The sequence below is a fragment of the Magnolia sinica genome, chromosome 19 (genome assembly GCF_029962835.1).
Source record: "Magnolia sinica isolate HGM2019 chromosome 19, MsV1, whole genome shotgun sequence".
Taxonomy (NCBI): Eukaryota; Viridiplantae; Streptophyta; class Magnoliopsida; order Magnoliales; family Magnoliaceae; genus Magnolia; species Magnolia sinica.
The window spans coordinates 35109338-35121984 of NC_080591.1; the positions used below are offsets into that span (position 1 = coordinate 35109338).

Below are 12647 nucleotides of genomic sequence, written 5' to 3' on the forward strand. Positions count from 1 at the left end.
GGATGAGAAAGGTGATTAATGTCTTTTATGAATCTTTTGTAAAATCCAGCATGTCATCGGAAGGATCGCACGTCTCGTATGCTCTTGGGTGGAGGTTGGATAGAGATAAGATCCATTTTTGCCTTATCTACCTCAATTCCCTTGGACGAGATTATATGTCCAAGAACAATTTCCTTGCGAACCACGAAATGACACTTCTCCTAATTTAGTACCAAATTCTTTTCCTCACATGGCTTTAACACACATGTAAGATTCTCCAAACAATCGCTGAAGGTTGGACCAAAGACAGAGAAGTCTTCCATGAAGACCTCTAAATATTGCCCCACCATGTTCGAAAAAATACTCAACATGCATCGCTGAAAAGTGGCGGGGGTATTAAGCAGTCTGAATGGCATCCTTTGGTAAGCAAAGGTGCCAAAGGGATATGTAAAAGTGGTTTTTTCTTGCTCTTCAAGGGCTATCTCTATTTGATTATAGCCTGAATATCCGTCAAGGAAACAGTAGTAAGAATGACCAACCAGCCTTTTCAAAATTTGATCAATGAAGGGCAAAGGAAAGTGGTCTTTCCTCGTGACGGTATTCAATTTCCTATAGTCAATGCACATTCTCCAACCGGTAGTGACTCTAGTTGGCATGAGTCCATTCTCCGCATTGGCTACAATGGTGATTTCAGACTTCTAGGAACCACCTGAGTTGGACTCACCCATTGACTATCTGATATAGGGTATATGATACCCACATCCAATAGCTTAAGAACCTCGGCCTTAACCACTTCCTTCATGTTTGGATTTAATCTACTTTGTAGTTGTCGGGAGGTCTTCGCAGTATCCTTAAGATGAATGCGGTGATTACAAATCAATGGGTTAATTCCCTTGAGGTCTGCAATTGACCATCCAAGGGCACCTTTATGCTTAATGAGAGTAGAGATGAGCATACTCTCTTATTCCTGCTCAAGGTGGGAAGAAATCACCACTGAGTGCATCTCATCTTAACCTAAATAGACATATTTCAAATTAGCGGGCAAAGGTTTTAGGTCAAGCTTCGACGCTTTGAAGCTAGATGATAGAGGCACACATTAGTTTGAGGCAATTCTTCAAATTGTGGCCTCCACTGGTTAACTTCAAGTACTGGTGCAAGGCACAATATCAAGCATGACATCCATCTCCCTAATCATATCAACGTCTAAATCAGGGGAGTGGGCCAAGCACATCTATAGAGGGTCAGAGTATAAAGTTAGGAGTGCTCTATCTTCCATGAAAGAATCAATCAAGTTAATATCGTGAGAATCATCATCATCCTCTGACTATTTGCTTGTATTGAAAAATATATTCAAATCCAATGTCATATTCCTGAAAAATAAGCTCATGACCCCATTCCTACAATTAATAATTACATTTGATGTAGCAAGGAATGGACGACTAAGTATAACAAGAATTTGAGTGCTCATATCCATGATGGTTGAGTGTCCAGGATGATAAAATCCACTGGATAGTAGAATTTGTCAACTTGGACCAACACATCTTCTATTATCCCTCTCGGTATACGAACTGAGCGATCAGCAAGTTGTAAGGTGGTCTTGGTGGTTTTTAATTCACCTAGACCCAGTTGTTCGTAATCTGAGTAAGGAATCAAATTTATGCTTGCTCCTAAATCAAGAAGTGCATGCTCAATCTGGTAGTTCCCAATTACGGAAGCAATGGTTCAGCTACCGGGATCCTTGTATATTTGTGGCACATCTTGCTTTAGGTTGGCACTCACTTTTTTTGTCAAAAAATCTTCTTTTGTATGTTTTGCCGTCTTTTAGTAGTACATAAATCTTTCAGAAATTTGGCATATGAAGGAATTTGTTTAACGTCATCTAGTAGAGGGATGTTGACCTTCACCTTCTTAAGCACCGCTAAAATATCCTTAGAGTTAAACAGGTTTTGGTGCAACCAACCGTTGGGGAAATGGAGTAATCGACTTACCTTGAGGTTCTGGTTCGAAACCTTGTAGAACAGTGCTAGGTCCATCATTCTCATTTATTTCTGGATCCTTAGGCTTTTCAGCCCTTATTCGAATAGTTTTGTCAATTATCTTACCACTCCTAATAGTGGTGATGGACTTAGCTTACTCTATTTGATTTAAAGAGCTTGGGTCATTAATTTCACATTATGGTTTAGGATTGGGGAGAGGTTGGGCTGGAAGTACCCCTTTTTCCCTAGTCGTTAAATGTGACTCAATCCATTGAATGACCTTGGTAATATCTTGGAAAGCTTGTAATGTTCCTTGATTAAAAAGCTTTTGATTTTATATGTGTTTTGAAACCGTATCCTTTTGAGGTTTCCTTTGTTCCAAAAATTGGTTAAGGATCCCTTGAAATGTAGCGGTTTGCCCATTCCTCCAACTGAAATTTGGATGGTTTCTCCAGCCAGAGTTATATGTAATGGAGGTGGTCCCTTTGAAAGGCCTTTGATAGTTATTTACGACATTAGATTGCTCATTCAAAATTTCTTAAAAAATAGGTATGGTTGGGCAACTTTCAGTAATATGCACGTTTCAAGCACAAATACCACGAAAAACTTCCTTACCATTTTTCTTCTTAAGTTCTGTGGTCTCAAGTTTTCTTGTGAGATTAGCCACTTTAGCATTTATATCATCTTCCTATTTCAGAACATACATTCTGCCCCTCTTCTTTAGTTGAGTTAGCTTAGAAGTGGTATTGGGTTTTGGGGAGATGTCCCATGATTGTGCCTTTTCAGCAAGTCTGTCAAAATAATCCCACACATCATCAACATTCTTATTCATGAATTTCCTATTACACATTGTCTTGACCAATTGTCGCATGAAAGATGCTAGTCCATCGTAGAAGAAAATTGTTATGCACTACGTTTCAAAACCATGTTGTGGGCATGAATCGACGAGATCCTTGAAATGCTTCCAACATTGGAAGAATGTTTCATCTTCTTTTTGGGCGAAGTTCATGATTGACTTTCTAAGGGTGTTTGTTTTATGGTATGGAAAGAATTTCTTTACGAGCTCACTGGTCATGTCATTCCATTTACTAATAGATCGTGGACGTAGTGAATGTAACCACGTCTTAGATTTTTCTTTCAAAGAAAAGGGAAACAGTTTTAGCCTGACCGTGTCCTCAGTTATATTAAGAAAGTATAAAGTAGCTATATTCTCATCAAACTCTTTCAAGTGTAGTTATAGACTTTCAGATTCAAGTCCATGAAACTTTGGAAGGAGCTGGATCACTCCTGACTTGATATCCATATTTCATGCATTCTCTGGAAAAAAATCATACAAGAAGGTGCGTTCACCCCTACCGTTTGTAAATAATCTCGTAAAGCATGAGGCGGAGGTGCTTGTTGCACCTCATTCTCATCCGGGGCTTCCTTAACTACAGGTTGAGGAGGAATTAGAGGATTTACAGGTTGATTTGCAGTCATAACTTCAATTAACTCTGAGGATCTCGAGTGGTGTCTAATATTCCAGTGATGGATAGGCAACCCTTTGACCAATCCTTCTTCACTTAAGAGATGTCGAGTGTTGTCACGAACGCACTTGGGCATGAAACACTCTCCACCCTCAATTTCAGAATTTTTAACCTAAGACCTAAAAATTAAAAACTACAGTGATTAAGAAATAAGAAAGAGAGAGTTAGAATGAAGTTACCAGGTAAGAGTTGCTAGGTCAGAATCCTGCAAAACAGAAAACAAAGTTAGTTTCTAAAAACAAAGCAAAAAATTCTTCACCTAAAAATAAAACATAAAGTTAACCCTAATCTTAACCTAATTCTAAAACCAATTAAATTTAGAAAAACGCAACTGTTAGTCCCTGGCAACAGCGGCAAAAACTTGTTCACAACCCCAAGTGTAGGGTCACGATGTAATAATAATCTCAATAAGTCCAAGGTCGAATCCATAGGGACTAAACTCATGTGTACTTTGAAAGTAACTAGAATCAGAACTAGGAGAAGATCTAAACCTAAATCTGGAATATAAGGAAGTAATTGTGAGTAATTTAACAAAAACTTATAAATTCAAAGGTGGGAACTAGGGTGCCTAGGGATCCACTTGCATCTATCAGGATGTTTCCTTATTTGATTCAAGGAACACAATTAGAATTGGAGTCATATCCTAGCAAATTGGAAGATATATCAATAAAATCAATATGAACTTTCATTGACTTAATTCTCAATGGATGATAGTTGTGAGGATTGGGAGAGATTCCATCACCAAACCATGCCTTAAAGACAATGGCAAACAACGGGATATACCAAGCCCACAACCCAATATTGAAGAATTGTGAAGGTTGGGAGAGATTCCATCACCCAACCATGCTTAAGGGATGATGGTGAACTACAAGATTTACTATCTTCACAATCTCAAATTAGGAAAAGAAGATGCTCAAAGCTATTGCAGATCTATTGTAATTTGAGTCACAATAACCATTAAAAACTAAAAGTATTCCTTAAATATCAAATTAGAATCAAAGACGTTCAACAAGAATAAGAATCAAACAAGCAAAACATCACAATCATGTTATAAGCTTCACTGCTTAGCCCTAGTTAAGGGATTTAGCCAACCATAAATATGATTAGATGTAAAATCCTTAAAAAAAGCATTAAAAACTAGGAAGAAAGGAAGAAGAAACTCTTGGATAACAGCTCCACCCCTTTGATCTGCTCCTCAAAACCTTAGATATCCTAAAAAGACTTAGGAAACCCATATTTATAGGCTACTTTCTGCAAAATCGCAAGATCGTATCAAATTTATGTAGTCCGTGTAACTCTGCGTAACGCCTACAATGTTATAGAACAGCCTTCGATGTCATCAATGGGGTTTGAATCCGTAAGTCGTGCCTTTTCTCCTTTCGCACTACATAAGTCTTTGTGACATAAAACCTTCCTTCGATGTCATCGAGCGAAGCTTCAAGTCATTGAACATGTCTTCAAGCAATCGAAAAAGCATTCAAAACAATCCAGCATGTTGCTTCATAATTCTTTGGAAAATTTGATGTCATCAAGCTGATCTCGATGTCATCACGACAATCTTCGAGTAATTGAAAATGACACCCAATATGTCCAACGACCAACTTGATTTTCATGTAAAAATTCAATGTCATCGAGTTGTGTTCGATGTTATCGAACCATGGCCTCGATGTCATTGAACATTGGTTGATGACACAGACAAATGAAGTGGATTACAACACTTTGTTCTTTCGACTTCCTTCCTTCTCCACTTAGTTTTCTTGGATCTTTGGGTCTTGAAATCTTCAATATTGGTCTCCAAAGATCTATTCTATGCCTTGGTAATTCTTAAGCATTAAATCCATGCTTTTAGCATTCTTTTCAATCCAAGCTCTAAAAATCACCTTGTAACACAAACATGTATAAAATACACCATTAAGCATTATCATGTTCACAAAACCAAGATATAAATGGGAGAAAATATGCAATATTTGAGTCTCAATACTCTACAAATGGCAGTGTATCTGGAGTACCCCACAGTGCTGGACAACTTTGTATCCGAGTGGAAACATCAGTACGCTAAGATTTTATGCAGTCAAAGCGTTGCAGAGCTTTCGCACTAACTTTTCTCTCACTTGGGCCTAGAAGAGATTAAGAAGAGAAGTGTACCTTCTCCCCTTATTACTACAGCTAAAAGGATGAAGAAAGCGAAGACGAGGTTGATCAGTATTGTCTCTGCCTTAGCGATTGAACCTCTATATCTAGATGTTCCATAAATCACCCTAGAAGATCTTGACATCTTGGCAGTTGCTCGGCCATAATGGATGGCTCTGAGGAAGACTTCTGACCTAGGTGGTTTCGGTCCTCCCCCAAATCCTCCTGTTTTACCTTTTTAGCAATCAAATCCTCTTAAATCTTCTTCGCCCATAAAACATCAGTCACAAAAGAGAATTAGGAAACCATCGGATACTTGTTGATGGTCAAATATTGCATATTGAACCCCGTTTATATCTTAGTTTTATGAACATGATACTGCTTAATGTTCTATTTTACTCATATTTGTGTTGCGAGGTGAATTTAAGAGCTTAGTTTGGAAAGGTGCTAAAAGCATGGATTTGACACTTAAAGATCACCAAGGCAAATAATGGATCTTAGGTGACAAAGATTGAAAATTTCAAGGTCCCAAGATTTAACAAAACCAAGTGGAGAAGGAAAGAAGTCGAAAGAACAAGTGCAGAATTTACATTAACTATGTCATCGATCATAATTCGATGACATCGAAGACACATTCGATGACATCAAACACAGGTCGATGACATCGAATTTATGAAGGAAAATTGAGTTGGTTGCTTGACAAATTGAAGACATTTTTCGATGACTTGAGAACTTTTTCGATGACTCGAAGTCATGCTTAATGACATCGAATTTTCTGTGGAATTTCAGCAAAACTTGCTGGACATATTAGGCACCATGTTTAATTACTCAAAGGCTTCCTCGATGATATCAAAGACCTGCTTGATGCCATCGAAGGCCTCTTTGATGACATTGAATTTATTGAAGAAAATGGAATAAGTCGCTGGACTATTTTGGACACGTTATTGATTCCTCGAAAAATGTTCGATGACATCGAAGGTAGGTTCGATGACATAGAAGGCTATAGAATCCGGATGAAGCTACAAAAGCATGGAAAAAGCACGTGAAAAAGGCACCTTCGATGACAATGAAGCCATATCAATGTCATCGAACCACTTGCGCGAAGTTACGCAGAGTGCGTAAATTTGTGGCAGTTTCTGGATTTTCCAAGGAGGTGTGAAAGGAGGTTTTGTACAACTATAAATAAGAGTCCCCAGGGCATCCTTAGGTATCAATCTAGTGTTTAGAGGAGCGAAGCACAAGGGCAGAGAGCCGTCGCCAAGCATTTTTCTTCTTTCTTCCTTAATTTTTCATGCTTTCTTTTAGAGTTTTAGATCCAATCATGTCTATGGTTGGCTAAACCTCTTAGTCAGGGCTAAGAGGTGAAGCTTGTAGCGTGATAGGATGTTTTTATTACTTTGATTCATGTTTATATTGAACTCACTTTGATTCTGGTTTGATATTTAAGGAATAGTTTCAGTTTTTAATGGTTTATTGTGACTCAAATTATAATAGATCTGCAATAGCTTTGAGTATTTCTTTTCATGTATTGAGATTGTGAAGTTATTAAACCCTGTTATTCACCATCGTCACTTGGGCATGGTTGGATGATGGAATCCACTGTAATCTTCATGATTCTCTTATGTTTTCTTATGAGATTGGTATATCCTATTGTGAGCCTTTGTCTCCTGGGCATGGTTTTGTGATGGAATCACTTCCGGTTCTCACAACTCTCATCCGTTGAGAATTATGTTAAAGGAAGTTCAGATTTGGTTTTATTGAGATATCTTCAAACTGGATAAGATAGGATTTTGATTCTAGTTGTGTCCTTGAATCAAGTAATAGATCTCCCTGATTGCTACAAGTGGATCCTTAGAAACCCTAGTTCCCACCTTTGAATTCTTAAGTTTCTAATTAAATTCCTCACAATTACTTCCTTTATTTCTAATTAAGATTCACATCTTCTTCAAGTTCTACTTCTAGTTGCTTTCAGAATATGCACAAGATTAGTCCTTGTGGATTCGACCTCGGTCTCACCAAGATTATTACTGCATCGTGACCCTACACTAGGGGTTATGAACAAGTTTTTGGCGTCGTTGCCGGGGACTAATGGTTGAATTATTTTTAGATAAACTAGTTTTAGAATTAGTTTAAGATTAGGGTTTTCCTATTTTCTATTTTTAGGTTAGGGTTTTTTTTTCTATTTTTAGAAAATAATTTACTTTCTAATTCTTGGATAGAAACTTTTCTAATTTGTTTTTAGAAACTAACTTTTTATATTTTTAGAAACTTTCTTTTTCTGTTTTTAGAAAATGGTTTACTTTCCTTTTCTATTTTTAGAAATAAATTTGCTTTCCTTTTTTAGAAACTTTCCTTTTTCATTTTTAAAAACTAGGTTGCTTTCCTTATTTCCTTTTTAGAAACTAATTGCTTTCCTTTTTCTTTTACAGGATCCCAATATACAAACTTCTAATTTGGTAACTTCTTTCTAATTCTCTCTCTCCTTCTATTTCTAGATTTCTATTTCCCTCATTTCTTTTAGGTTTAGGTTAGATTCTGAAATTGAGGTCTGAGAGTATTTCATGCCCAAGTGGGTCCGTGACAACACTCGACGTCTCTTGAGTGAAGGAGGATTGGTTGAGGGGTTATCTATCCATCACAGGGTTAGACACCACTTAAGATCCTTAGAGTTAATTGAGGTTATGGCTACAAATCAACCAGTGAGTTAGCTGCAAGTCCAAGATGAGAATGAGGTGCACCATGCACCCCCGCCTTGAACTTTACGAGATTATTTACAACCGGTGAGAGTGAACACACCCTTATGCATAGTTTTTTCAGAAAATACGGGACATATGGATATCAAGCCAGGGGTGATCCAACTCCTTCTAAAATTCCATGGACTTGAATCTGAAAACCCATATTTACACTTGAAAGAGTTTAATGAGATCATCGCCACTTTATATTTTCCTAATGTGTCTGATGACACGGTCAGGCTAAAACTCTTTCCCTTTTCTTTGAAGGAGAAAGCCAAGACATGGTTGCATTCACTATGTCCTCGATCTATTGTTAGCTGGAACGATATGACAAGGGAGTTTATAAAGAATTTTTTTCCACATCATAAAACGAACACCCTTGGAAAGTCAATCATGAACTTCGCCCAAAGGAAGATGAAACATTCTTCCAATGTTGGGAGCGATTCAAGGATCTTGTCAGTTCATGCCCACAACATGATTTTGAAACATGGCACATTACACACTTTTTCTATGATGGACTGATATCCTCCCTGTGTCAATTGGTTGAGATAATGTGTAATGGGGAATTCATGAACAAAAACGTTGATGATGTGTGGGATTATTTGGACAAACTTACTGAAAACGCACAATCATGGGATGTCTCCCCAAGATCGAGCACCACCTGTAGGCCCGCTCAATCAAAGGAGAAGGGCGAAATATACCTTCTGAAAGAGGATGATGATATTAATGCTAAAGTAGCTAATCTCATGAGGAAATTTGAGGTCATAGAACTAAAGAAGGATAAGGCTAAGGAAACAGTTTACGGTATTTGTGCTTGCAACATTCACACAACTGAAAATTGCCCAACAATAAATGTGTTTTAAGAGGTACTGAATGAGCAATCTAATGTTGTGAATAATTACCAAAGGCCTTTCAATGGACCCACCTCCAATACATACAATCCTAGTTGGAGAAATCATCACAATTTCAGTTGGAGGAATGGACAAACTGCTACTCCTTAAGGATTCTTTAATCAAATCCTAAATCATGGGAAACCTCAAGAGGATCCAGTTCTAAAGCATCTTCAAAATCAAGAGCTTTTCAATTAGGGGATGCTACAAGCCTTTCAAGACCTTACAAAGGCCATACAAGGGCTTGAGACAAAGAATGTGATTAGGAATAAGGGAAGCCTTCCAGCTCAACCTTTTCCCAATCCATAATCGCAATATGAAGTTAGCGACCCAAGATCTTCAAATTAAATAAAGCAAGCTAAATCTATCACCACTCTCAAGAGTGTGAAGACCATTGACAAAACCATTACGATCAGGGCTGAAAAGGTTAAGGACTCAGAAGAGGATAACGATGATAGATCTAGCACTGCTCCACAAGAATTAGAACCGGAGCTCTAAGGCAGGCCGATTACTTTATTTCCCCAACAGTTTATTACACCAAAATCTCTCTCTAACTCTCATGACATTCTAGAGGTGCTGAAATAAGTGAAGGTCAACATCCCTCTCCTGGATGTCATGAGACAAATACCTTCATATGCCAATTTTCTGAAGGATTGGTGTACGACCAAAAGATGGCAAATTATTCAAAAGAAAATCTTTTTAACTGAAAAAGTGAGTGTCATCCTAAAACAATATGTGCTACAAAAATATAAATATCCCGGTAGCCTGACCATTGCTTGTGTAATTGAGAATTACCACATTGAGCATGCACTTCTTAACTTAGGAGTGAGCGTAAATCTAATTCCTTTCTCAGTCTACAAACAACTAGGTTTTGGGTGAATTAAAACCCAACTAAGCCACATTACAACTTGTTAATCGCTCAGTTCTTATACCAAGAGGGATATTTGAGGATGTGTTGGTCCAGGTTGACAAATTCTACTGCCCAGTAGATTTTATCATCTTGGATACTTAACCCATCATGGACATGAGTACTCAAATTCTTGTTATTCTTGGTTGCCCATTCTTCACCACATCAAATGTAATCATTAATTGTAAGAATGGAGTCATGAGTTTGTCTTTTGGAAATATGATATTGGAGTTGAATATCTTTTTCAATACAGGCAAACATTTAGAGGATGATGATGATTCCTACAACATTAACATGATTGACTCTTTTGTAGAAGATAGATCACTTTTAACCTTATCCTCTGACCCTCTAGAGACGTGTTTGGCTCACTCCCATGATTTTGATAATGATATTATTAAGGAGATGGGAACCATGCTTGAAACTGCGCTGGTATTTAAAGCTAACCAATGGAGGCCACAATTTGAAAAATTGTCCTAAACTGATATAATGCCTCTACCGTCTAACCTCAAGGCACCAAAGCTTGACCTAAAACCTTTGCCCTCTGAATTAAAATATATCTATTTAGGTTAAGATGAGACATACCTGGTGGTGATTTCTTCCCACCTTGAGCAAGAACAGGAGAGTATGCTTATCTCTACTCTCATTAAGCACAAAGGAGCCCTTGAATAGTCGATTGTGGATCTCAAGGGAATTGATCTTTTGATTTGTACTCACCACATTTATCTAGAGGATAATGCGAAGACCTCCCAGCAACCACAACATAAATTAAATCCAAACATGAAGGAAGTGGTTAAGACCGAGGTTCTTAAGCTATTAGATGTGGGTATCATATACCCTATATCCGATGTCAATGGGTGAGTCCAACTCAGGTGGTTCCTAAGAAGTCCGGAATCACCATAGTAGCCAATGTCAACAATGAACTCGTGCCAACTAGAGCTACCACTGGTTAGAGAATGTGTATTAACTATAGGAAATTGAATACCACCACACGGAAGGACCACTTTCCTTTGCCCTTCATTGATCAGATTTTGGAAAGGCTAGTTGGTCACTCATACTATTGTTTCCTTGATAGGTATTCGGGCTACAACCAGATAGAGATAGCCCCTGAAAATTAGGAAAAGACCACATTCATATGTCCCTTTGGCCCCTTTGCTTACCAAAGGATGTCATTCGGATTGTGTAATGCCCTCGCCACATTTTAGCGATACATGATGAGTATTTTTTCTGACATGGTGGGATAATATTTAGAGGTCTTCTTGGATGACTTCTCTGTCATTGGTCCATCCTTCAGTGATTGTTTGGAAAATCTTAAATGTGTGTTCAAGCGATGTGAGGAAAAGAACTTAGTACTAAATTGGGAGAAGTGTCATTTCATGGTTCGAAAAGTAATTGTCTTTGAACATATCATCTCGACCAAAGGAATCGAGGTAGATAAGGCTAAGATTGATCTTATCTCTAACTTACCTCCACCCAAGAACATACGGAACGTGTGATCCTTCTTAGGACATGACGGATTTTATAAAAGATTTTTAAAGGACTTTAGTCACCTCTCTCGTCCTTTATGCAATCTACTTCAAAAGGATGTACCATACGAGTGGACTGAACAATGCCAAGAGGCTTTTTCTAAGCTTAATGGCATGTTAACCACCACACCTATCATACAACCACTTGATTGGGGCATTTCTTTTGAGATTATATGTGGTGCATCTGACTATGATCTTCGGGCGATGTTAGGCTAGAGAAAAGAGAAGAAGCCATATGTTATACATTATGTAAGTAGAACTCTAAATCCTGCCCAAGTGAATTATTCAACTACGGAGAAGGAACTCTTAGCCGTAGTATTCACTTTGGATAAATTTAGGTCCTACTTGATTAGAGCCAAGATTATCATATACACAGATCATGTGATGCTTAAGTATCTTATTTCTAAGAATGATACTAAGCCTTGCTTGATAAGATGGATCCTCCTACTCCAAGAATTTAATTTGGAAATAAAAGATAAAAGGGGAGTAGAGAATATAGTTGTTGACCATCTTTCCTGCCTTAATACCCCTAATTTCCTTGAGACGACACATATAAATGACATGTTGCCTGACGAACAATTGTTCAAAGTCTCTCATTCACCTTGGTTTTTGAATATTACTAATTATCTTACCACAGTTTTCATGCTGACACGTTGGACTGCATAAGATAAGAAAACATTCTTTACTGAGGTATGCCAATTCTTCTTGGATGATCCATATTTGTTTAAATGTTACCCAGACCAAATCTTAAGGAGATGTGTGCCAGACAATGAACACCAAAGTGTCATCTCTTTCTGTCATTCTCAGGCCTATGGTAGTCACTTTTCTGCTAAAAAGACCATTGCTAAAATTCTACGGTGCGGCTTTTACTAGCCCACTATATTTAAGGACACTCATGAGTTTTACAAAGCTTGTGACCATTGTCAGAAATTGGGAGCATTGTCCCATCGAAACATGATGCCTTTGAACCCCATTCTGATCATT

The 12647-nt window shown here is 37.8% G+C and overlaps 1 non-coding gene across 1 annotated transcript; it reads left to right on the forward strand.

The window, feature by feature from the left end:
- The first annotated feature begins 2875 nt into the window (after window positions 1–2875).
- LOC131235812 (small nucleolar RNA R71) lies at window positions 2876–2982 on the forward strand. The gene has a single exon (XR_009166332.1). It is a non-coding gene; the product is annotated as a small nucleolar RNA R71 (small nucleolar RNA).
- Window positions 2983–12647: the final 9665 nt, after the last annotated feature.